Raw genomic sequence first — 27836 nt, 5'->3', positions numbered from 1 at the left:
TGGCACAAAAACAGACACTTAGATCAATGAAACAGAAGAAAGAGCCCAGAAATATAGCCACACACATATGGTCAATTAATCTATGACAAAGCAGGCAAGAATGTACAATGGAGAAAAGACAGTCTGTTTGATAAGCTGTGGCAGGAAAACTGGACGGCTACATATAACAGAATAAAATTAGAACATTTTCTCACACCATATACAAAAATAAACTCAAAGTGGATTAAAGACCTAAATGTAAGACTGGAAACCATAGAACTTCTAGAAAAGAACATAGGCAGAACACTGACATAAATCATAGCAATATTTTTTGGGTATGTATCCTAAGTAAAAGAAATAAAAGTAAAAATAAACAAATGAGACCTAATTAAACTTAAAAGCTTTCCACTGCAGAGGAAACCATTGACAAAACAAAAAGACAACCATGGAATGGGAGAAAATATTTGCAAATGATACAACTGATTAGGGCTTAATATCCAAAATACATCTCAGACAATGATATCAAAAAAATCTGATTGAAAATGGGCAGAAGACCTGAATAGACATTTTTCCAAAGAAGAAATACGGATGACCAACACCTCACACCTGTCAGAATGGTTATTGTCAAAAAGACCACAAATATCAAATGTTGGTGAGGATGTAGAGAAAAGTGAACCCTAGTACACTGTTGGTGGGAATATAAATTGGTGAAGTCACTGTGTAAAACAGTATGGATGTTCCTCAAAAAACTAAAAATAGAACTACCATATGATCCAGCAATTCCACTCCTGAGTATATATCCAGAAAATATGAAAACACTAACTTGAAAAGATACACACACCCCGGTGTTCATAGCAGCATTATTTACAATATCCAAGATATGGCAGCAACGTAAGTGTCCGTCAACAGATGACTGAACAAAGAAGAAATTATATATATACATATACATATATATATATATATATATATATACATATATATATAAATATAAATAAAACAATATATATTGTGTGTATATATATATAGAACAATATATATTTTATGTATACATACATACAATGGAATATTAGTCATAAAAAAGAATGAAAAATTGCCATTTGCAATAACATGGATGGATCTGGAGGGTATTATCCTTAGTGAAATAAGTCAGACAGAGAAAGACAATACTGTGTTACCACTTATATGTGGAATCTAAAAAATAAAACAAACGAATAAAACAAAACTGAAACAGACTCACAGACATAGAGAATAGACTAGTGGTTACCAGGCGGGGAGAGAGAAGGGGGGAGACACAAGATAGGGGTGGAGAATTAAGAGGTACAAACTACTATGTATAAAATATATAAGCAACAAGGATATGTTGTACGGCACAGGGAAATACAGCCGTTATTTTATAGTAACTTTAAATGGAGTATAAATATAAAAATATTGAATCACTATGTTATCCACCTGAAACTAACATAACATTATAAATCAACTATACTTCAATATAGAAAGAAAGAAAGGAAGGAGGGAAGGAAGAAAGAAAGAAAGAGGTAGCTTCTTGGACTTCCTCTGTTATAAAGTTATGCATTTTATTATTAAGTTCTGATTATTAAGGTATGTAATTGTTGTCCCACCTTAGATAGATGGCTGGCCCTTTCGTAAACAACAGGGGTGGATGATTAATTGTTAACTCTCTGAAACACGCAGTGCTATTAGCAAAAGCCTTCCCCACTCCTGGCTGCCTGCATTTATGACAGTCTCTTCTAGATTGGAGTAATCACAGGTAATATATGACCAATGTAAATTAAAGTTATGTTTGTAATTTAGGACGGGCAGCAGTGCATCCAAGCACAAGTAATTACCTCTATTAATTCCACTGAGTGGCATCAGCTAGGGTAGGGGAACTGGTCACAAATAGCCCCCCTGGGTCCCCTCCAGTCTGTTTGCTTCCCTGTCACTATTCACCCTTCTGTACCGGTCTGCTCTGACAACCACAACAAAGTACCACAGACTGGGTGGCTTAAACAACGGAAAGTTATCACAGTTCTGGAGGCTGGGAGGTCCAGGATCACGGTGTGGCAAGGCAGGTTTCACTCTGTGGCCACTCTCCTTGGCATGTAAGTGGCCACCCTCTCCCTGGGTGCCCACACGGGAGAGACAGAGAGAGAGCAAGCTCTTGGGAGTCTTTTCTTATAAAGGCACTAATCCCATCGTGAGGGTCTCATCATCATGGCCTAATCACCCTTACCCAAAGGCCATCACATCGTGGGCGCGGGCTTCAGCATATGGATTCTGGGGGCAGAAACATTCAGTCCACGGCACTAGCTGAGTGATCTGAATTATCACAGCATCAAAGGCTCATGCACTTGGACGAGGTGGGGAAAACAGCCAGCCTGAGTCAGCGTAAAGTCCAAGTTCTAGAAACTTTAAGGAATGCAGTTTAACATGCAATAGCCAGCGTTACGCCCATCAGGAAACACCAGCTGGAGTGAGGCAGGTCTCTGTGTTTTCCATGGCCTTGGAGTCACCCTGTCTTATTAAACAGGTGAGACGTTTTTCATGCATCTCAACTATGTTATCAATCTGTTCAGTCACTCTAGTCATTCCTGGATACAACCATCACCTACTTCCTAACCATGGAATCAGAATAGGTATATTTCATCACTATCCTGTATTTCTACTTTCTGAGTGTATTCCCTCTTCTGCGACATTTAACTTGCCCTCATGCTATAGATTATAAATATCAAATAACAAAATAAGAATGAGATAGTGGATGACAAACATTCTGTGGTCTCTCCAGTTAGACACGTAAGGGCTTCTTGGTAGTTGGTCAGAGTATAATTCAAAATTTGACTTTGGCCCAGAAGCTCTTTTTAGTTTCAGTCTGGTTACTAAGGCTTACGTGCTCTGTGATGCGTCCTCACCAAGTGAAGACTTACTGTACATTTTTGGAACTTGTCCAAAATGCTACTTAGCCTTGAATTTAAGTATGCCGTTGATAAAGGCAGCTTCAAAAGCTCTTAAGCATTAGTGCTTAAGCACTAGGTCAGCTGTCGTTCATTGGGCAAATCATGCTCTAACTTGGTTGTTTGAGGACACGTTTCTAGTAGCCCATCATGTATGAATGTAATATGTGCAAAAAGTACCCATCTTCTCTTCTAGGAAACTCCACAGCTTGTTATTTGGAAAACATAAGCAGATATGTATGTTTTTGATGACGTGACATAAGGAATCATGTTTCTAATATTGTGACTCTGACAGGACAGGAGAGGGAATCTATTATTTATTGAAAACTTGCTATCTGCCCATTATCGTGCTGGGCTCCTTCACAAAACTACTCTTCCAGTTTTTAGGGACAAGAAAATTGAGGTTTGGAGAAATGATTAAATTACCCCAAATCATAGCACAGGTAAGAGCAGACACAGATTTCAAACCCAGGTGCTTTGAACCCAAAGTGGGAGAGCTTTGCACTGCACAGTGGTTCTCAACCCGGCTGCACGTTGGAAATACCAGGGTGGGAGGAGCCTCTAGAAAGGTGACCAGCGCCAGGCTCCACCCTCAGCAATTTTGATTTATTTGGCTTGGAGTGGGGCCAGGACGCTGTCATTTTAACAAAACGCCTCCCATCCAAGTGGTTCTGCTGTGCATCTGGTGCAGATCCACCGCCCTCTCCCACTGCTGCTTCAGAACGAATAGTATTATTTAACACCATAAGCGGGTGAAATTTTCAAAAGGAAATGATGTTTAGCAGTTTGAAAATGGGCTGGTGGCCAACGATCGGAACGCTTCTATCCTTGTGTCCAGACCACCAGATACGTAACTGGAGCCCCAGGTAACCCCAGAACTCAACCTGCTGTGCCGCAGGTGACAGAGAGCAAAGGTGGAGCCACTCTGGCTTTAAACCTCCGCAGAAGCAGGTCACGTGGAAGACACATGCTCAGAATCTACATCATGAAGGGGAAATTCTGTGTTTGGTTTCTGGACAAAACTGGAGCATCCACGTGGATTATAAAACAGGTTCATGCAGTTATTCTGAAGATAAGTGAAATAACAGGCATGAATGGACGTTGTGAACCACAGGGCACTCTACAATAATTATTTTTTTAAAATTTATTTATTTATTTATGGCTGTGTTGGGTCTTCATTTCTGCGCGAGGGCTTTCTCTAGTTGTGGCAAGCGGGGGCCCCTCTTCATCGCGGTGCGCCGGCCTCTCACCATCGCGGCCTCTCTCGTTGCGGAGCACAGGCTCCAGACGCGCAGGCTCAGTAGTTGTGGCTCACGGGCCTAGTTGCTCCGCGGCATGTGGGATCTTCCCGAACCGGGGCTCGAACCCGTGTCCCCTGCGCTGGCAGGCGGATTCTCAACCACTGCGCCACCAGGGAAGCCCCACTCTACAATAATTATTAATTTCATAAATCACAAAATATTAATGAAAGTAAGTTCATTTTTCCACGACATTCACTGATTTGTCTCAATCCTGTTATTAATGTCACCTACAAATTGGCACTTGCCATCTACCTCTACAAGGATTAAATCATGAGCCGCTGCAGCGGCTGACCTTCAACACCCCCTGAAAGGAGTTCAGGGTGGAGAGCAGGAATGAGGCCCTCTGTGCTCTGGGAAAAACTGGCAGAACAGGTCCTCAGATAGTTAAATATTTTCAGGAGGCAATTTTATGAGCCCAATTCTTGTATCTCCTCATATCTAGAAAAGCACTAAGATCCTTCATGGTGACGTCTGTTCCTGGTGACTAGCAGCAACTTTCAAGAGACTAGCAGCAGCCTTCTGCAAAAAAATATGTGCGTGTATCCCCTTCACAAAATCACACGTATCCTGACCTTCCCCCCACCTCTTTGGAGCAGTTCCTCAGAGCTATCTGCAATGCTGTCTCCCGGGCTACAGTCCTCATTTTGCCCCCAATAAAACTTAACTCACAACTCTCACCTTGTGCATTGTTTTTCAGTCGACATTAACTATTGTTTTTTAGGAAAGGAACACAGTGCTGGGGGAGCAGCATGTTTGAATCTTGGAGGGGGGAAACAAGGAGGAGGGAGATCTGGTTCCGGGGAAGCCGGGTCAGTCAGCTTTCCCTGCGTCCTCTAAACCTTCCAGCTTCAACTTAGAATGAAGATATTGCAATGACTGACCTGAAAAATGCGTCTTTTACCCTTAACAATTTGTTATATTTCAGACATGAAAGATAATTATTCTAATCAGCTAATGATCAAATCAACTGAGAAATGGAATATTTCCTGCCATATCAGTAAACAAAGGATGTCACAGTCACTGGAGATTGCAGCCACCTCTGATGGTGAGCTGGTGAGCCCTGAGGGGACTCAGGAAGGAAAAGAATACTTGCCACCTAGCAGCCATCACACTGCAGCCACTCCCTAAGGTGAGCCCTGGGGAAACTCAGGATGTGAAAACCCTGAGGGAACTCAGGATGTGAAAGCACAGGATACTGGCCCCAGATGGCTGAGGTGCACATCAAAGGAATGATTTCAGTGAGCCCAGACTCTTGCATCTTCCCATACATAGAAAAGCGCTACATTCCTTAACTTGAGATACCTGGTTTTCTTTAATTAACAATAATATTTTGATGTTCTGACTACCTGCCCTTTGTTGCAAAACTTCTATATAACCTGGGTCCCCCCCTCGCTTCCTCGGAGCAGTTCTCTAAGGGTTACTTGAGATGTTGCTTCCCGGGCTTGAAGTCCTAAAAATTCCCACTGAATAAAGCATAACTCTCAACTTTTAGGTTGTGCATTTAATTTTTTAGTCAATACAACTAAGAAACCCAAGTATACGAGATTTTTGAAGCCAAAGAAAAAAGGAAAATATTAAAAGCAAAAATCTGGAAAATCAGGCAAAATTAATGCTAATTTATTTGAATTAGCTAACTTTTTATCTCAGATATGAAGGCAGCAGTCCTAGATTTAAATATCTTTGAAATGAGATATTCAGAAGCAGAAAGAAATCCCATAAACTGGCTGAAGCAGTGAGTGTGACGTATGACATCAAGGGTGAGACGAAGCAAGTTAAGGTCAAAACTGACCTGGAAGAAAGTCATCTTTAATTATTAAATGGAGTTGGTGGCACCCATCTACTTCGGCAGTAGGTCAAAATGTTTCCATCTCCCAGTGCTAATTTTTCTCCTGGCACCCCTCTCGTACTGGCAATGTAATCCCGACAATAAAGAATTGGCGATAAAACTATGGATTCCAGGCTGAATATGCTGATTTCATAGTATGTTTAGGAAGGGAGCAGAAGGGAAGATTTATTTTCAAATTAGTTTTATAAAATAACTCAGGTTATCTTAGAAAATCCCTAGTACCTTTTCCCGCAGGAACATTCTTTGAAATTCCCTGAAATGTTAACTCTATTTGTTTCCTCTTTCAGAGAAGCTGTCCGTATGGTCTTCCCCTCATGCAACAGACTCAAACCCTTTTATCACCACAGGCAAACTCATGGGGAGTTTGCTTCTCGGATGACTGGAATACCTTTGAAAAAACAAAACCAAAAAAGCTTCCCGTCTGGGCACTTGCAGGAGATGTTCGCATTTTAGAAAGTTTTACAGTCAGAGTACACGGCTGTGTGTTTGCTGCGTCAGCTGGTAGCCTCCCTGCCACCTGGAGCTCCAGGTGGGGGATGAAGTAGGAAGGAAACCGGCTGCGGCATGAATTCCCAGGGCAGCCGGCTTGCAGGGAGCTCCAGTCACCACGGCGGAGTTTTACTGCAGTCATCGTCTTCCCTGATTTAGTTTGAAATGAGCAGAAAGGGGAAAGAAAAGAATCCTCATGAAAGTTTTCCAAAATCTGGGGACTGAGAATTATCCTAGCAAGCGGTATTGGGGGCGAAGGGGTCAGAAATCAAAATGACAAGCGTGCTTTTGGGTAGTACAAGCCACGGTCATCTTTCGTGCAGATCGCCACGGGAAACAAGTTGAAAGCTTTGTTCATGTGCAGGGAAAGGAAACAACTGCAGGGTTGTAGACATTTTTCTAAGTCGTGTTGAGCCAATGAAATTGTTTGAGGGAGAAACAGTTCTCAAATGAAAGCTGGGGAAGGACCAAATTTCCAAGGCATTGCAGACTAATACTTTTTGTAAAATACAATAATAGGAACTATTAGAGAAGAACAAACAAAAAGCCATAAAATATAAGCCTACTGATCTCATGCTTGGATGTCAGGGTAGTTCAAATTGCTAGAAAAGCTTCTGAATGCCTACTCTCTGTACTTTTCTCACCATGATAACTACAGCGATTGGCATGGGGGGTGGTCCTTGTTTTGAGGGGCACTGGCTTAACTTCTCCGCAGCTTCTTCTCTTCCTTTAGGTCTCAGTTGAGATGCCCCTGCCCCAGAAGCCTTCCTCAGTGTCCCCAAGACTGGCCTGGTTCCTCTCCTGTGTGCTTCCCTGGCAGGCTGTGCTTTTCCTAAACCTACGGGGATTATGTTTTATTTACCTTCCTATTTCCACGGCTCTTGAAACCTGGTGCACAGCTGATGCTTAATAAATACCGTGTGGATGCATTTCTTTCAAGTCAGGAGAGAATTAAGGTGCATATTGTTCAATGCCATTATTACCTGAACTTGGGGTAGGATCATTCCTGGCATTAACTAGACTTATTTCTCTGTTGGGAAGAATGCTTCCTTGGCAAGAAAACAAAAGGAATAAACAGCAGTATATTTAGACTCTGGGCAAGTCATATTCATAGAACTTACTCATCGAGTGGATTTTATTCACGAGCTTCAGAAGAGAGATTGAAGGTTTAATCTGTGTCCCTTTCTTAGAAGTGGATGTATATATCTTTGGAAGCTTTTCCTATCTTTAAAATGTATTGCGTTAGAAGATTTGTCTTTGACAAATCATGATTCTTTTGACTCACAGACTTGCTCAGAGTATAAATTGATGTGTGCAACAGTTTCCCCTAAGGGTTAAGGAAATGCCTCACCAAAGGAGTAGATAAGATTTTCCCTTCCTTCCTTCTTTCCCTTAAGGGTAAAGGGGAAATGTGATAATATGGTTTCTATTTTATAAATGGAGGTTTTGCACTTCCTTGGGGAGAAGAAAGGCTCACCCCCCCACCCCCACCCCCCCACTTAACAGAACAGGTCATTGTTTGGATAATCAAAGGAAAGAAAACACAGTTCACTTGAAAGATGATCCAATTGTTTTTCTCCCCTTGGGGGGGGGGGTCAGTTATTCCACAGCAATTCTGACCAAATCGACATTAAAGAAGCACCCATGCGCCCCGCCCAGAGTGCACTATCTCGACTCTGCTCTGCGGGTGGAAGTGGCTGTCCTGTTCTCTCCGGGATGTCCTCACCACGGACATGGACCCTCAGCTGGCCCCACGAGCCTCTTGCAAAGCCACAGTCTTCCTTTGTCTGCGAAGGAGGGGAGAGCACTGAGGTGTCTTCGTGATGCCGAGCATCTGGGGATAAAGCAGGAGTCTCCTGTACCAGTGGGAAATTAGTCCAGTCTAACCACATAGACCCGGGGAGCTGGAGACCTGGGGGCGGGAACCCTGGGGCCGTGGACGACGTGAAGCCGGGCGTCTGCCCCCGAAGTGTGCACCTTGCACACCCTGGCGACCAAACACACAGCTCTTCTTCCCGTATGCGGAGCGATCTCTAAATGTGCAGAGATTGTTATGCTTAATAATTTAAACATTTAAAAAAAATTATTGAATACATCTCAAAAATTTTCACCATTAAGGTTTTTCTTCAATCAACAGACGATGAAAATGCCACTGCTGCTATCACGTGCGAGTCTGTGAAAAATGTGGAGATTACAAAGGGCCCCTGAGTGTCTGGGATTGGAAGCTGAGATGTGCATGCCCTGGCTTCTTCTATGCACCTGCACAGGTGCGTGCAGGGCAGGGAGGGAGGGGCGGTCAGGTCACAGCAGGATCCAGGCATCCCTGGGTCTCCCCATTGAGATGCCATCACCGCACCTCCCTGATGACCATCCCAGCCGTAACACCTACCATGGAGGAGTGTCCGCATCAGAGTAGAGGAAGGGAGAGCGGCCGAGAGCGGGACGGACCTTTCCCACCAGTGCTTGGAGTGGCCCCCCAGGGAGGAGCTTCAGCCGCCCCGTCCATCCTGCCGGAATAAAAAGTATAAGGGGGAGAAAGAGAAGGAGAAGAAGAAGAGGCCTCACCACTTAACGTTTTCAAGGTTAAGCCCGATTCACAACTGACCCTCGCAGGCCACGCTTCCTCTTCCTGCGGCTGGATTCTTGCTAAGAGGTCGGGGAGGGTGACAGCTCGAGGGTCGGGGCTCGTGGGGCAGAGACCTGGCCAGTCTTGTTCAGCTCTCCTATCCCAAGAGCTGAACCCTGATCCTGACATAAGGGCGGCCCAGAGTTAATATTTGTTGCAATTTTGAATGAATGAATGCCCTCTTTCTCCTGAAGACTGACAGAGACCTCTGACCACAGATTTATTTACTTGAGTTTTGCCTACATGGCTTTCATTCACCCTGACTTGACTCCTTCCATTCGCGGCACAAGTAAGGTTATTCATTCGTGTTAAACATAAGAAAATTACAAAGCTGAAGATCAGGATCTCTGGAGAGATTCTAAACGATTCTAAAGATTCTAAACACAATGGGAGTCTCTCTGCCCTGTATACATAAGCAGATCCGTTGATACAGTTCCCAGGCTGCTAGCAGGCATCAAGTCCGATGTCACACATACACACTTTTCCGTACAAGGGGTGTTTGCACAACAGTACCTGAAGGCGGAGGAAAAAGCACATTCATTGTGTGACACGAAAGGTCCACTTCATATTCACCATTGCGTGTGCGTGCGCGTGCGTGTGTGTGCGCGCGTGTGTGTGCGTGTGTGTGCAGGTCGTCCACCCCACAAAGGTCTTGGTGAACAGCGTCATCTTGGGCCCCAGTCACGGGTACTGTGTTCCTGCCCCATTTACAAGGGTCACTTCCCCTCTCCTTTCACTTATTTTTCTCTCTTTGCTTCTCATTTTCATGTTCCCTCTCTTCCTTTCACTTTAATTGTTCTTTTTCCTTTTTTCTATTCTGTTTCCCTTTCTTTTTCCTTTCAGGTCTGGTCTGGAATTCCCTGTTTGCCCCCCTCTTCTGTAAACCCGCACAGAGCTCAGCCGTGAGGGGGACTCTCCGCTGTGCTTTGGTTTGAGCCTGTGTGAGACACCCACTTCCCGTGAAGGGGCAGGGATGTCCTCCCTGACGTTAGGCCGAGATGGAGCTATTTGTTTATCGTCGGTTCTTCCCACTGGCATTAGAAGCTATGTGGGAGCACTTTCTTGAGCTGCGCCTAATACGTGTAGAAACTGAAGAGGATTTGTGGAATAAATGAATAGACACCGGACGTCTGTGTAGGTAGACAGGGTACGTTTCACAACCTGATGTAAACAGATGCGGCCTGTCTGCACTCGCGCCAACTGAAATGAGGACGCCGGCGGCTTTGCAAAGACCGGCTGAATCTCCTGAAAGCAAAAGCCTTACATTCCTTTCCACTCTACCCCCAGGGACTTGCTGGGATTTCTCCAAATCCACAATGTGGTGTTGTGCCAGGCCCTGACTATTTATCTCTGTGATGAATACTTAATGCAAATGGCAAGCCATCCCAAGGGCAGCTGGCATCCATACCCACGGAGAAGGCCGGCAGTAGAGTGTGAAACACTGATGTCAGAGGCCATTAACGCAAATGAGACTGACCACTGTTCATCAGGGTCTGATGGTTTGTCTCCAGGTGGGCCAACCACCGTGCCACCTGTTTACGGAAACACGCTGCTAATCAGCCAGTAAAAGCCTGCAAATATCTGTGTTTCTCCGTTAGATTAGTCTCAATTAGCAAAGCTCAAGTGTGCAGAAATATTGAACATTTTATTTTAACGGAAAGCATCCTGCTGGGTGAGAAGTATGGTTTCTATCTGGAGCCCCTTTCTTTAGCACCAGCTGTTGGTTCCCTGTCTTGAAAGGTTAATCACAGGTTTATTGCAATCAAAACACTGATGTCTACTTTTTTTTTTTTTTTTTTTGCATTTCTTACAAATCATTAAAAACCTTGATATTCATTTCCTCAGTGATGAAACTCCATCAGGACGGTAATGACCTAATTTGTGAGTTTGAATTTTATCTTGTCTTCGGTTGAAGCAACAGAAGGGAAGTTGCTTCCTCACGAATGTTCTCTATTGTGTGAATAGTTGCCGTACAAATAAAACAGAAAACACCACCAGGCAGCAGCGGTGATGGCTTCATACACCCTGCTCTCTCGTTCCTGTAGAGTTGGCTCTGTTTTATTATTGTGCCTGCGGCCTGATTTCCGGGGGGAGGCCCTGTGTAATGGAATGCCAGTCGAATTCCAGCTCCCTGTGATTTAGCGGGCAGCTTTGTTCTCGAAAATAAAGTGAGAGGACTAGACACAGGTAATGAGAAAATACATTTTATTTACTGGCTGGTGTTTCTATGTTGATTTTTACAGGGGTTTAGGTTTTTCAGCCATCACTAAACTTCACAGAACTGGGCGACTGATAACTTCAAATCTTCCCAAGGGTCATCACAGTGAGAGGCTGACAGGCAGGATATGACAGGTAGAAATACACGTCAAGTATATGGCCATCAAAAGAGAATATCTCAGTAATCAAGGTCAAGATAAAATTAAATTAAAAAAATCAAGATAAAATCAAATGTCATAAATCAAAGATAACTTTTTATTCTCATCCATCATATTATGAAAATAATAATGATTCCTGGTTGTGTTTATCAAAAAAAGATGTAAAGGGTGAAAAAAAAGTAGTCTGATGCTGGAGCTCAGGAGGGCGTGGAAGAGAAAAGGGGTGGGGTGAGCCGCTGGGCTCAGGGCTCCTGGGCGTATTAGACCCCGACCCACTGCCCTTTGTGGATGGACTCACACTTCAGTTGTGGATTTGACTCCCTGACCTGTAAGCATCTCTATTCATCGACATACTACAGGGCACGCAGTGGGCAGCAAAGGACGTGTGACAGTGGGTCTCAACCGTGGTTCTCTGGTTCTTACCAAGGTCCCCAGACTCATATGTTGAGACTATAATGGCCATTGTGGTGGTGCTGGGAGCTGTGGCCTTCGAGAGGCGACTAGGTCACGAGGGAGGAGCTCTCCTGTTGGGATCAGTGCCCTCGCAAGGAGGAGAGAGCTGGTTTTCTGCCTCTCTGGTCTCTGCCATGCGAGGGCACAGAGAGAAGAGGGCTGTGTGCAAGCCGGGGAGAGACCTCTCCCCTGGAACCCAGTCGACTAACACCTGGATCTTGAACTTCCAGCCTCCGGATCTGTCCTACAGCATTTGTTATAGCAGCCCTAGCTGACTGTGGGCTCCCACACCCCAGAAGCACCTGGCCTGGTAGAATCCTGCATGGCCCACAGCGGGTTCAGTTATGGGAGAGTTGGGGGTGAGTTTGCACACTTACCCGTGTGGTAAATGCTCTGTACGAGTGGAAAACACATGGTGTTATTTCCACCATGGACCCAGAGGTGGGAATGGTCCCTCTCACTATCCTAGCTGTTACCCCACTGGAAGAATGTTCGATTCCTTCCCACACCTTGGACTTGTGTGTGTGTGTGTGTGTGTGTGTGTGTGTGTGTGTGTGTTTATGTAGGATCTGATCCCTAGGGAGGAATCCATCCACCCAGGAATATGACCATCCTTTCCTTGAGCTGGAAGCTGAGACCATCTCCTGGCCGTTTTGGCTTCTTCGGCTATTGAACCAACAGAGAGAGAAGGGGGTGTGGCTGTGATGACTGCGGGGTCGATCTCAGTTACTGAAGGACATTTAGGTTTCTGTTACACAGTTTACACGAGGAGGACCACGCCTGGGTCAGAGCTTTACTGGGGAGCCTCTTATTACTGTCTCGTCGAAAAGTGCTGGTCTGTGAAAACCTGCAGCCAACCCAAAAATCAGACCTGCAAGGATTCTCGTATCAAAAGAATAAAGGTTTGATGCATCCTGCTGGGCAAACAGTCCCACACAGCTACAGTGCAGGAAAAGACAGGGAGCAAAGACTGGGTGTGAGAATATGGAGCTATGCACCAACTTATGCTTCATGAGCAGCTATAGAATTGGGGCTCCCAGAGCTTTGTTTCCTGTTAATTAACTTTATTCCCCCCCTCTGTCCCCCTGCCACTAGTAGTGACTTTTAGATTTCAAATGTAAGTATGACAGAATCAACATTACCTCGAGAACCCCCTGTCAGCGTTGCTAGCTACCCCCAGGGACTTCGCTGTTCCTCAGGGTTTCCCTGCACCCTACCCACATCCTTTAAATATTCGCTTACCTGTGCTCTCCTAAAATTACCCAGTTTGTGTTGCATCTTTCCTGCTTGGATTTTAATTAATATACCCTTTAAATAAATAATTCAAGATTCTTTAAAAATGTTTTTCTGATGCATGTTTTATCATAATTATATTCAGTACTTATATAATGCTTTTTTACTACACAAAATATTTTATGCACATTATCTCATGTGTAACACACCAACATTCTGAGAAATGTATTAATGTTACTACTTCTTAGATTAAAAAAATGAGGGTAGAACTATCAAAATATTCACACTCACAAACTTGAAGAAGCAGAGCTGGGGTTGAATATTTTTCTTCTGGATCCTTTCCATTATGCAATTACTGTTTCACAGACAACAGTGCAAATGCTTTTTAAAAACTTATGTACAGTAAAGTTTACTTCCTCTTGGTGTACAGTTACATGAGTTTTAATACATGCGTAGAACCATGTGACTTCCACCGCAATAAGGATAAGAAAATTTCCATCATTTCCCCAAATTCTCTTATATTTCTTCGTCGTCAATCTGTCCACCATTGTTCATTTCTTAAAAAAATTATCTTTCTCCATTAAATTGCCTTTTCAAATTTGTCAGAAAACAATTGATCATCTTACCATGAATCTATCTTTGGACTCTGTTCTGTGTCTATATTTTTGCTAATACCACACTCTGGTACTAGAATGGGAAAGGGGTTGGGGGAGGGGGAGGGTAGTGAGGGAATTGGGCGGGGCCTGTGACAGCGCATCGTACGTGAGCCAGGTGGGAGGGCGGGAGCACAGGGGTGGAAAAAAACTGGGAGAGAGCGCGACTGAATATGAGCGAGCACGAGGGAGTACAGAGCTCCAGCTGCCTGCCTGGGGGACACATCCAGTCCAGGCGCATCCCACGCCCAGATGCGGCCCCACCCATATCACGTGCTGATTGCTGGTGCTGTAAGCCCTCCAACTTTATTTTTCTTTGAAAAATTTCTTTGGCTATTCTATTTCCTTTTCTTTTCCGTATCATTTTAGAGTCAGCTTATGTATATTTAAAAAACGCTGCTTGGATTTTGATTGCATCTGAGCTAACGTATGTATAACTTTGGGGAGAATCGATATATCATCTATATTATAATTCTTCTAACCCATGAACACAGCATATCTCCCCAATTATTTAGGTCTTCTTTGATTTCTGTTATCAGTATTTCATAGTTTTTAGCATGTAAATCTTGTACATATGTTTTATTTATTCCTAAGTATTTCCTTTTGGTGTTATTGTAAATGGTACTGTTTTACTAATTTTAGTTTACTATTGCTCAATTTGTAATTGTTCAAGTGTATAGAAATATGGTTAAGTATTGTATGTTGGCTTTGTATCCTGCAGCCATGCTAAATTCATTTAGTAGTTCTTGGAGATTTTTGTAGATTCCTTGAGAATTTCCACATAAACAGTTATGTTTCTGTGAATATGAACAGTTGTATTTCTTTTTTTTTCATTCTGTATGTCCTTTCTTCTTTTCTTTCCTTTTTCTTCCTTCCTTCCTTCTTTCCTTTCTTTCTTTCATTCATTCTTTCTTTCCTCTCTCTCTTTCTTTTTTCTCTCTCCCTCCCACCCTCCCTCCCTCCCTTCCTTCCTTCCTTTGCCAGAAATAACTATGTTGACTAGAAGTGACAAAAGTGCACAGTCTTGTCTCTTTCCTGAACTTAGGGGAAAAGCATTAAGTATATTTTAAGCTGTAGGATTTTTGTAGATTTTCTTTGTCAGATTAAAGCAGTTTCCTTCTATTCCTGGTCTGCTGGGGAATTTTTATTGTGAAAGAATATTTACTTTTCTCAAAAAATTTTTTCTGCATCTATTGAGATGATCATGTGCTTTTTCTTTTCAGTCTGTTAATATGGCAGGTAACATAGATTTATTTTCTTAGTGAATTGACCCTTTTAACATTATGGAATGTCTCTTGTTTTCCCTAGCACTTTTCCTAGTTCTGAAGTCTGTGTTTTTTCATTTTAATATTGCTATTCTAGTTTTTTTAAATTAGTATTTTTATTGCTTTTTGTTTTTTTTTTTTTTAGTTTTTCTTTTATTTCAACATATCTATATCAATGACATTCCAAGTGGATTTCTAATAGTGTTTCTGGCATATTGTTGCATGTTTTCTTGGTTTTATAAATTCAGTATGATTGATATTTTTAGAACATTTACACTTAGTGTAATTATGAGCATGGTTGGATATAGTTCTACAATTTCATTATTTATCCTGTTTGAACCCTTTGTTTTTCTTTCCTCTATCTTCTTTGTCATGGTATCTTTTCTATTATTTGAATATTACTTAGTATTCCATTTGAATTTATCTATTGGCCATTTGTATCTTTTTGAACAATATTTTTAGTGGTTGAGCGAGGGATTACAATATGCAACTTAACTTTTAACAGTCTACTTGGAACTACCGTTTACTGCTTCAAGTGCAAGCAGAAAACTTGCACCCGTATGTGTCCATTCCTCCTCCTCTCTTATATTATAATTTTGCACCCGTATGTGTCCATTCCTCCTCCTCTCTTATATTATAATTTACACATTTATTGTATCCACACGCATCGAAAATTCTATCAATCGTATAACTTCTGCTTTCAACTGACATACATATTTTACAGAACTTAGGTGAAAATCATCTTCTTTTGTTGTATTTACCCAGATATTTGCCATTTCTTTTGCTCTTCCTTTGTTCCTAAAGTATTAGATTCCTCTGATATCATTTCCCTTTTGCCTAAAGAGCTTCTTTTACCAGTTGTTTTGGTGCATGTGACTGACAACAGTTCCTTTTAGTTTTATTTTATTGAGAATACCTTTATTTTGCATACATTCATGACGAATATTTTCATAGGGTATAGAGTTCTGGGTTGACCTTTGTGTTTGTCCTAGTCTACTGATAGGGATGCTTTTGGCTAGCAATGCGTGGTGTACTCACCAGGGCAGTAATTCTCCAAGCCAGCCTCTACAGGCATTCTCCCCATCAGGGCCAATTTTGTGCCTGGACCAGCCCTTGGTGTTCTTATTATGAATGCACAACACAATTCAGCAAAAATCATTAGGGAACGTTGAGGATTAAATTTTATTACTCACAGGTCCTGAAGGGTACTTATTCTCAAGATTTGGAGCTTTTGGACAGTTTGATCTGATCAGTGAGTGACATAATCAGATCCGAATTTGTGAAAGCTGTCTCTGGTAAGAGCCCAGGGTATAGATCTGAGAAAGTTGAGAGACTGTCCCAGGTGCGTGATGATGTGAAGTGGAAGTAAGTCAGTGGCGGGGATGGAGAAGCAGGGACAGGGGAGGAACCCAGGGCAGAAAGACCAAAGGGGCTTGGTGACTGCACGGTGAGTGGTTACCCAAGGCTCTGACTGGGGGCTTGGGTGGGTGTGGCTGCCATACATTAGGAAAGACTATCCAGGGAGAAGTAACTCAATGAGCTCTGCTTTGAACAGGAAGTATCTGAGATGTCTGTGGAAGTTTTCAGTAGGAATAGAACTGAGAAATCTGGATTAAAAATCAGGATTTGAGGAATATTGTGGTGTAGGTGGTTGTTAAAACCAAAAAGGTGGATGCAGTGACCTAGTGAGGATATTTACAAGGAAAAAGGGCAAAGGCAGAATCCGGTATTTCGGAAGCTCTGGGCGGGGAAGGGGCTTTCAAAGGAGGCCCCACCGCACAGGGTGTAGGATGGACACAAAACTAGCAAGAGAGCCAGGAAACGGTGCTGTCAGGGAGCGCGAAGGGGCGAGGGGCTGCGGGAACTGGGGCGGGCGCGGGTGGGCAACAAAATGCAGTCCCTGAGGAGGCGAAGTCCCCAGGAAGGCAAAGCCTGAAAAGTATGATCAGATTTGGTTGAAAGGAGGCTGCTGGTGACCCCAGCGAGAGGCGTTCGCATGGCGTGTTGGGGCAAAAATGCGATTCTAACAGATCCAGGGCGGAGAGTTAGAGAAGCAGAGCCAGGGCTGTGCGAGCCTTTGGGGCTTCAGAGTGGAGGCGGAGGTGAGGAGGGAGTTGGACTCCCCCTCCCCCTGACCCCCAGCTGAGCAGGTACTCAGCAACCTCGCACCACCACCCCCCCCCGGCCCCCCCAGTCCAGCCTGCGGGACAGCGTCACGTTGCTCTTTCTGAAACATCTTCCTTAGGTTTGGCGGTGCGGTCCTGGGGCCTTTCTTTAACCTCTCTGGCCCTCAGATTCTCATCTCTAACAGGGACGTCAGGGGAGTATTTAATACGTTAAAAATGTGTGAAGGGTGTAGCCCAGAATCTGGCATAGGGTGATGGCTTAATAAATAGTAGTTATTTTTTTAATTGGTGTTTTTGTTATTTTTTACAAGGAATAAATACTAGCTACTATTGGCTATTGTGGTCAGTGGATTATTATCTTGCTTCATGAAGTAAAACCTTAAACCTCCGAGCTTGCCGGAGGAAGGAGACTCCCTGGAGGAAGGGACAGTTAAGTGAAGCCCACTTTTCGTGTCCCCTGAGCTCACCTCCAGCACCACTTGGCCCCCCGGCAGGAGCAGATTAAGGGATATCGCTTGTACCTTTGACACTTGCGCCAGGAGTGGATGCCGAAGTCCGCGATTCCTTTAGCAGAGACAGTATAACCTATGAAAACCTTTTCACCAGAAGAGTAACAGAGGGGAAATTAAGAGAATTCCCCCTTAAGGGAAATTCTCCTTCCCCTAGGACTTCATGCTTCCTCCGCCAGGATCCTTCGATTAGTTTCTAGACATCTTAAAGTCCTTTTATTTTCCATCGTAATCCACTGAAACCTTTACACCTTCTGAAAATGCTTCCTCTGTTGGTCCCTGGTTCTCCTTTAAGACTTTCTTTGTGGTTTTCTGGATTGGAACTTCGCTATGAACCCGCAGAGCCCGGCTTCTTTGAAAACCTTGTTCTCCCTCTTCCAGGCTTTTTATTTGAAGCCAAAACCTTCCTGTCATAATCCCTCTTCTTGTTGGATAATCAATAGCGGACAGAACTTTCTGCAGCTCCCTCACTCCCTGAGGATGTAGCCCAGGGACTCCCAGCCTTCCTCTGCTGCCCCACCTCAGGCCTCCCGCTTCCAGAGCCACGTTCCGGATGTTTAACAGCCCAGAACCTTGGCACGGCTTTTTAGCCTCAGCATTTACCTTGAAACAGTGCACGGCCCAGTTGTTTTTCCAAACGTCAGCCTTTCCTGCCGCCTGTCTGGACACCATTCTTCTACTTGGAGACTGCAAACACTGTGCAAACGTAAATGAACTAAAATCACATCTCCAAAATAAACTTCCGTATTATATCTGGAGATGTACATAATCTTTTCTCATAAGCAAAATAGGCTTATTTTTACAGGTAGCTCCCAGAGAAACCCATCCCTACAGCCTGGTGCTAACACTTAGGTGTCATAGTATCGCTTCCTGTTTTTTCTACTAGTTTTATAATCTGTAGAGTAGAAAAGGAAAACAACAACAGCAACACAACCAAATACCTTTCCTCTCAGTCTGCCTATTACATTTGGGATCAGCAGGTATCAAAAATAATTAATACAGGCTGAAAGGTGATCGTCTGCACCTGCAAATTTTGAAAGCGACTTGAAGCAGTTTCACAGCATAGGTATTCATGCTCACCAAAAGCTTTCCTCTGGAGAGTGTGTGTCTGTAGACTGTCTTTAAAAAACACACCCTGCAGAAGAAACCCCCTTTTGAAGAGAGTCGTTTTTTTGCTGCTCTGGAAGGGCAGAGTTCAAAATGTATCCCAGTGAAGCAGGGGGCTCCTTCCCCGAGCAGCTTGGCTTCTCTGCCCTGGGCTCCCTGGAGCTAAGATGCTGCTATGGGCTAATGCAGCCCTAGTTTCTCTCTGTCCTGCTCCACTGCCCTCCTGTGGGCAGCTCTCACCCAGGGGTTTTGGCCTCCGTCCTGGGAATTTCCAGAGGAGGACAAATAAGTCCATGTGACGGCGCTGCCATTTAAGTGTCTGTCCCCAGGCAGGTGATGAACTTATTAAGGGTTGGCTCTTTCAGAGGCCCCCCAGGGACAGCTCTCTGTCTCTCTGGTTTCTGTGCTCAGAATGTAACAGTCAAGCAGCCCCTGACTGGCCAAGCTTTGGTTGTGCTCAGCGTGTCCTTTGTTTCTGCCTGCACACCGGGTCTGCTGGGTGAAGTCTTAGGGATGGAGACTGCTGCTCCTATTCTATTCTGTTCTATTCTACTGCTGCATCTATTCAGGCAGGTCCTTCTTCCCGGGACTGGCTGACTTCAGGGTGAGCAGAAGAAAATCAAATTCAAGAAACTGTAAAGCAATGCAGTTCGGTGAAATGCTTAGAAGTAGAGACATTGACCTTACCAACTCGAGTTAGAGTTTGGGGCTTTTTGGGGCTTTTTGGTTAATATCCCATCTCCTCCAGTGTCACTGCTTAGTGCTGCGGTAGATTTCTAGCAGTCACAGTGGGTATATTGTTGTGAGAACCTCACGAAGCCATAAGCATATGAGTTTCAGCAGAAATATTGCTTCACATTTTTTGAAATGAGTCAAGTGTCAAAAAATACATCCAGTATCATCATAATGGCAAAACTGGCCACAGAAGCAGCTAAATCCCGAATATTCTCTCCTTTTAGATTAATGTTTCAATTTTTTGTTTTTTTAAAGATTTATCGATTGATTGATTGATTGATTACTATGTTGGGTCTTCGTTTCTGTGCTAGGGCTTTCTCTAGTTGTGGCAAGCGGGGGCCACTCTTCATCGCGGTGCGCGGGCCTCTTACTATCGTGGCCTCTCTTGTTGCGGAGCGCAGGCTCCAGACGCGCAGGCTCAGTAGTTGTGGCTCACGGGCCTAGTTGCTCTGCGGCATGTGGGATCTTCCCAGACCAGGGCTCGAACCCGTGTCCCCTGCATTGGCAGGCAGATTCTCAACCACTGCGCCACCAGGGAAGCCCCTAATGTTTCAATTTTTCAGTAAATTACCCTTGTGGAAGAAAACATATTGTTGCCATCCACGTTTTTGTTTACTGTCAATAAGATGATAGTCTAAGACTTACAAATAACTATAGGCTTTATCTTTATAGCTTTATCTTTATCCTTATAGCTTTATCTTTTTGTATTACTTAGAAAATAAGAAAATACAACAGGTTCATTGTACATATTGAAGTATTCATATATTTATAGTTATATATTTCTATGGTTTCTAGCTGAGATTACAGTAGTAAAGGCTTTTGTGTATGATTCTTATAGCAAATTACATTTAACAAAAGAGTGGGATTTTAGTATAGTAGATAATTAATAGAGGACTAAAAATTAAGACTAGTCACAACCAAAGTGGCTGACGGAATTAAAAAGAAACTTGCAACTTCTATTTGTCAAATGGTAATTGACCATGTAATCTTTTTTTTCTCATGATAATTATTTTATTTTTTTAATTGAAATATGGTTGATTTACAATGTTGTGTTAGTTTCAGGTATACAACAAAGTGATTCAGTTATATATCTTTACCTATATCTATATCTATATATAATTTTTCAGATCATTTTCCATTATAGGTTATTACAAGGTATTGAATATAGTTCCCTGTGCTAGACATTGGGTCCTTGTTATTTATCTATTTTATATTTAGTAGTGTGTATCTGCTAATCCTAAAATCCTAACTATGCTTCCCTGCCTTTTTCCTTTGGTAACCCTAAGTTTGTTTTCTAAGTCTGTGAGTCTATTTCTGTTTTGTAAATAAGTTCACTTGTATCATTTTTTTTTAGATTCCACATATAAGTGATATCATGTGATATTTGTCTTTCTCCGTGTGACTTACTTCACTAAGTATAATAATCTCTAGGTCCATCCATGTTGCTGCAAAGGGCATTATTTCATTCTTTTTATGGCTGAGTAATATTCCATTGGATAATGTACCACCTCTTCTTTATCCATTCATCTGTCAATGGACACTTAGGTTGCTTCCATGTCTTGGCTATTGTAAATAGTGCTACTATAAACGTTGGGGTGCATGTATCTTTTCTAATTACGGTTTTGTTTTCAATCAAAACTGTGGGAAAGGAAGCTTAACTTTGCAGTTTGTTACACAGGTCAAGTTTGAGGGAAATGCAGATTTTGCCCAACAAGATGAATGTTTGTTGAATGGTAGGGAATTTCTAATATTTGAGTAGGCAGACTCAGGTGTTGGTGAGGATCCTTCACTGGTATCTTTCAATGCGCTCTGAAGGACCACTTGGAAGGAGGGAGTAGGCAAGCGTTACTGAGGGGTCCAGAAGTTTTAAGTGAGTCTTTCAGGATTCCAGTGGATCTCTTTTCCTGGGGGAAACTTGGGAGAGGAAAGCAAATGGTACCAACTACAGCCGCACCACCGCACGTGGTTTCAGGGTCACAGCTAATGCTCATGGTCCCCCTTCTCTGCCAGCCGTTCTAAATCCCCTGCACCCAAATCAAGATACAGAACAGATCCATCACCACAAGTACTCTTCCATTTCCAGAATTCTTCAGTTCCCAGAAAACACTGAATTTGAGAAATTGGAAAGCAAATTTGAGTAGTTCTAGGATGAGTAATGAAGTACGTCTGGACTGATATGGAGTGGAGCTGTAGACTCATGTAGTTGTTAAATTCCATGCCAGAGAGATGCCCTGAAGATCATCATTTATAGAAAGTGACTTGGGGCCAAGACAGGTCAATTAGCTCATTGAAGATCAAACAGGAGCAAAACCAGGAGTGAAGGGCTGTGTCTCCTAACTCCTTGGTTCAGGAGGTGGTAAAGCCTAGAAAGTACAAGCCCTAATTCGTTTTCAACGAATGTTGAAAACTTGATTTTACTTCAGACATCATTGTTTAAAAGTCTCGAATTTTTTTTCGTAAATTAGAAGATAGAGTAAACTAAAGTGAATTTTAAAGTTTTTTTTAGCCATCTTTCTAAATAACTGTGATCTCAGAATTGTTTTGTAGATACTAGGTGTAAAAGGAATAGAAGACTGAATCAAATGTGCGTGAAGTAGACGCACACGTAGATGTTTTTATTTTATACTATGTTTTAAAATCTCTAGTTCTTTCTGAAAAATGAAATGTGGGAAATACTTACCAAACATAGCATCATTTAATAGAAATTTTACTCTAAAAACTGAAGTATATGAAAACAAAGTTGTTGTAAAATGGAAGCCTATGTAGGTCAGATTTTTTCCGAAGGCTAAATTTCAACTTACTGTTGATTAGCAGAAAATAGAGGCTGCAGCGTCCATTGTATCTCTTCAAGCTCCGAGAACACAAACAAATGTGGTGCGACTATGATTGCCTTGCATGGATTCAACCCAGATTGTTCCCTGCACTTAAGTCAGAGCTTATATTTTATGCCCTTGGCCATCTAGGCCTGGGACATTTTAACCTACATAGAGTAATATGGTTTGCAATACTTTCTTGACCTTGATGTCTTTAAATTTCATGTTAATTTTTATTGGTTTCCATCAGCATCCTTTCCCACTCACACCCAGGCATATACATTTATGGACTTTAAAGTTCAGCTTTGGGTGGTATTTGAAGAACAAAATTTGCTTTTTCAATCTATAATTTTTATTACTTTGTAAAGAATTGTTTGAATCACGATGGTTTTTAATGGAATGATCAGAAATGTACAGAGCAACTAAATTAAAGAATTTTAAAAGGACTTTTCCAAACCTGCACACCTCCCGTAGACTTTCTATTCCTTATTCTCAGTACAAAGTACTCTTGGGAGGTGGTATTGCCTGAAAATCCCAGTATGAATAGAGGTCAGCTTTCCATAGACGTCAGTGCTCCTAGTTCAGCCATATTCATACGCGAGCCACAATTTGGTGCATTCAGAGCAGCACTAAAATTCTGTTAAACTAGGTCCTTGAAAAGCCCAATAGAGCAAATACGATCTCTAGCTCAATATACTTTAGAACATGACTCTCCTTTCTTCATCCCTAACTTAGAATCCATGCTTAAAACTAGTTGAATATGACAAGATTCAAAGTCAGAATGGTTTCCCAAGTAGCTAGATATGCTTTGTCACAATTATCTCAGTTGGAGACCTCTGTTTATAGCTCTATATCTTTGCATTTTTAAGGTGTGTTCTACCATGTAGTCTCTTATGTATCCTATAATTTCAGCCTAATGACAGGTAACTGTGACCCTCATTTGGGAAACTGAGGCCCCAGAGGTTCAGAGATTCGGCCTGATCACACAGCTGTTGAGACCTTCAGTCTGAGGCAGAGCTGCTATCAAAGCCACATGTGTCCTATTCTGTGGTCTCCCTCCTGTCTGCTGACCCCAAGTTATGCTGTGGTCCCTACCCGGGTTTCCAAATTAGGGTGTCGTCAAAATTTAGAGATTTAAGAGACCTTAAAGATGATCTGAATCAGAAGCCTTAAAAGGACAAAACAGAGCCCGAGAGAGTTCAGTAATTCTCCCAGCTGCATCCATGTTCAGGCCAGAAGCCAGGAGTCTGATTCCTGGAGCCCTTCTTGGGCTCTGGCTCACTTCAGCTGCATTCACAGCACTTTTAGGGGGATATTTCCAATTACTCCTTTCATTAAAACCCACTACTCTGTCACTAGGCCTTTAGTCCTAACTAGTTTTTAACTACTTCTAGATGAAAAATTACTAAACCAACAGAGTATTTTGGCTTCAAAATACATAATGCAGTACTTCTTTTAAATAGGTAACCATATTTTTCCAACTAAAAATCAACATAAAATTTCCATACACTCTTTGACTTTAGGGAATATGAGTAATATGACATGACTGTTTTCACTATTTTGGAGTTTTTCTTTAGATGATTGTATAAAAAAGGAAGAAATAATCATTTCTCATTACCCTGTAGCTCCCTGGATTTCTCTCACAATATCTGTCTTAGGAGAATGCTGATGGTCAAATTAAACTCTCTTAATACAATGGTCAAAATGAAGAAGGCAGTTACAGGCTCCAATATCATATTCTAAATTCTCTTTTCTAGCTCTTAATAATTTCCCTTTTGGATAGATTTGTGATAAAGCAAATATACATGCTCTCCAGAAATGTGTCCATATGGCAGACCAAACTGATGTTATCTCAGTTGGTTAACAGTTTCCTGCCAAAACTATTTATTCTTTTCTTCATTCATGTTTTAGGTTACTCGAGGCCCCTACTCCCTGTATACATCTGTAGGCACAAGTGCTTATGACTAAGTTGTAAGGGGCAAAGATTCTTCTGTGAATTTATATAATTATACTTTTAAAGACCCCTGAGGGAGTTAGATAAGCGATATGAAGTATATACTTGGAGCACAAAAAGAACCAGTTCATGGCCTAACGATTGGTTGCATATCCTAAATCAACAATTATCAGTTACTATGGTTTTTAAAAAGCAGATCTTCTTGATATTAACGGTATAGATATAATGTCTGTTGATTTCTTTGATTTAAAGAGAGGCCTGGGTACAGTGATAGAACTTCTTTTCCAAGCAAAATAATTCACATTTTTTGGAGCTATGATATCATATATTGCCCCAAGATTTATGTGAGGTGCAGCATTTCAATTTAGCATTTTCATATGTTCCGGTAATGAGATGGTTTACTTCAATTCCGGTGCATTACTGTCTTGCAGCACTATTTATATTCCTTATAAGAGAGGGCCCCAAAAAGCCAAACCTAGACAATAATATCCTGAATTGCACCAGCACAATTTAATACAGTACCATTACATTTAAAGCATTTACACAGACAGTTGCAAATCTACTTATTTTAAGCACAATTTATATAATACTTTGACAGACAAAAATATATGTTTAGAACTATTATATGTATCTGTCTGTTCAGTAGCAAACTTACAATAAATTATACATTATACCAGAGTAAATTTTCTTAAAGACTAAAAAGAAAAAGTGACATTTATGTTTAAAATACAGTGCTAGTTCATTATTTCCAAATAAAAAAAGCTAACAGCCATTACATTAGATTCACTTATTTCAAGCTTACAGTCATTTGATAGTCACATCAAATTCATTACTTACAAATGTAGCAATGAAGTTGGATGTTAACATGGAGTGTTTGAAAGTTTGTTCCTAACACTTCAGTCCGGCTACAAGCTTGATAGTTTTGAAAAGCATGTGTAAAAAGAAACACTAAAATGACACAAGGAACATGTTATACTTATTGTAGAAGTATGAAAATAAAATATGTATTTTATTCTAACGCTTTATCCACAGGTATTGCCTCCAAAGGTTAATACACCCAGTGTCTGAGATGTTACTCTTTTATTTTCATTGAGAACGGGTTTTTGAAAATTAGGCCCACGGAGGAAAGACAGAAGCCTACAAAGCCGTGCGCATTACCCATGATGTCGAGACAGAGCAAATGATGGGCATAAAGCATTGTCTACCATGTTTCACAATTTTGTTCCTTCCTTAGAAACTGGGGGATTTGTGTGTAAATGATCCTAAATAAACACCCTATGACTGTTGTTTCATTCCTTTTGATCCTCAACTTTTTTTTTGTCCTTTTAAAAGAATCATCTTGCTAATATTTAGCCATTTACTGGTGCATTTTGCCCTAACCTAGTTTTTTTTTGTATATCTAGTTTGAGAGTAGGAAAGAAAGAATAGGTTAAATAAACACAGAACATTATTTATTAGCTTAAATTATTTACGTTTTCTAGTTTTTAATATCTTGGACAAGGTAAATGCTTTTCCCCCTTTATCTTTCTACTATTACAAAATGAATGGAATGGAAGAAATTTTCACTATTAGTATTAATTCTTTTTCACTGGATTTAAATATGGTCATTTGGACAACTGTTGCCCAACAAAATTGTAAAATATAATATCGGTAGAGACCATACTTCCCTGTTTCACTCTACTAACATGGGTGAAGTGTTTCTATGGAAGCATGTGCCTAAAGGGGTTGAAGCAAAAATTTATGATGATGGAGTGGGTGAAAATAATTATTCAGGTAGAGTGCTGGAAAGAGGCACATATGAAGTATCACATTTGCCAGGAGCTGCAGTCCCCATCAATTAATTACCTTTACCTGTCAAAAATTTCCACCTTTGTAGTTTTTAAAAAATGTGTTTCCTGCCCCTGTTTCTTCTCTCAACCCATGTCCGAGAAACTTGGGACTCCCACACTTGCTCATTCCAAAACTGTGCTCCTTTCCAAACACTCCATTCTGAGCAAAGAGATGGGTACAAAAAAATTCCCTTTTCATTTAGGTTACAGACGATGTTTTGTAAAGATTCTGAATGCAATGTCACATTCACCACCAAGCTTGGATAAAGCATTAAAAATATGGGAATGACAACATATAAAATTATTTAATTTCATGTTTTAAAAATTACCCTGTAAATTTAATTCATGTTTAATAACAAAGGAGAGTATTATTTGATGCTTTTGGACAATTGCAGTAAAAAAAGGAATTCTAGCTTCCCAAACACAACTTTTATACTTAATGTTGAACACTGAATTCTCACTTTGTCTATGAATCACAAAAAAAGAAATATTTTTTGGAAAAAGTGCTTTAGTTTGAATAATTCAGGCTGCCTTTCTTTAACTGGATCAAATGCTTAGATAATTTTTCCGCTGATCAGCTCACTCTGCTTTGGTAGACGCAGCTCCAGTTATTTCTATGATGTGACTGATGGGAAAGCATTTAAAATTCGAAAATGGATACAAACCATTACATATAAATATACACATATTTTTTTTAACTCCAGAAAAGGAGCAAAACAATATTTAATGACCAACCTCATGAAAGTTATGTAGACACCAAATGTTAAAATTAAGTCCTTCTTCCCTTTAGGATTAATTTTACTTTCTCCTTTCTTCTGCATTTTAAAATTCACTATATACGATTCGTAGTGGTGATCTGTCCAGTACCTAAGACTGGTTTTTGCAAAAAAGGGCCACAGAGTAGCTCTCTTGACACTAAATCATCCTCTTTAACTAACATTCAAAATCGAGTGGTATCGTTTTTCTAATTTTACTACTATCAGGAGGTATGGTTTGCCTCTCACTAAGCTTAATTGGTGTGTAACTATTTCACCTTACAAATGGCTCAATTTCACTTCCAATACTAATACATAGCAAGTCAACAGATTACTTCTTTTCTCATGAAGCAAAATTTTCTAAACTTCAGATGAAGGTAAAAGTTCACTGTTGTTCCTGTCACTTTCTACTTAGTGGCCTTCTTGATTTATTGCTGTAAGGTTGCCTAATAATCATGGCTTTCTCACTGTAGGTACTTTCCCCAATGCATATGGTAGTTGTATGTTAGTTTTAGACACACCCAAAGGAACCAGGTATCCGCTATCAGGACGGAATCTACTTTCCTATCATCTTGCATGTCAAGAAATGCCACTACACAATATTTTTTTGTGTGTCTGCTTTGCCTGCACTCAGAATAATACATACCACTACTAAAAGAAAAACAAATTGCATATTCAGCGAATGTTATAATTAAGAACATGAAAGAAGGAATCATTCATCACATTAGGGAAATCAGCTGATTAATTCGCTGCACCATTCCCTGGAGTGATGGGGATTTATTCTCATAACTTCAGTGTGAGAGTTAAACTAGACTCACAGGGCATTCGCAAACAAGG

The 27836-nt window shown here is 41.5% G+C and overlaps 1 protein-coding gene across 1 annotated transcript in view; it reads left to right on the top strand.

Annotated features, from left to right (window-relative positions):
- LOC137777420 (actin nucleation-promoting factor WAS-like) overlaps positions 1 to 27836 on the top strand; it is a 248906-nt gene that overhangs the window by 204235 nt on the left and 16835 nt on the right. The gene's annotated exons all lie outside the window — the stretch shown is intronic.

The sequence above is a fragment of the Eschrichtius robustus genome, chromosome 15 (assembly GCF_028021215.1).
Source record: "Eschrichtius robustus isolate mEscRob2 chromosome 15, mEscRob2.pri, whole genome shotgun sequence".
Taxonomy (NCBI): Eukaryota; Metazoa; Chordata; class Mammalia; order Artiodactyla; family Eschrichtiidae; genus Eschrichtius; species Eschrichtius robustus.
This window is presented reverse-complemented; position numbering and strand designations above follow the sequence as displayed.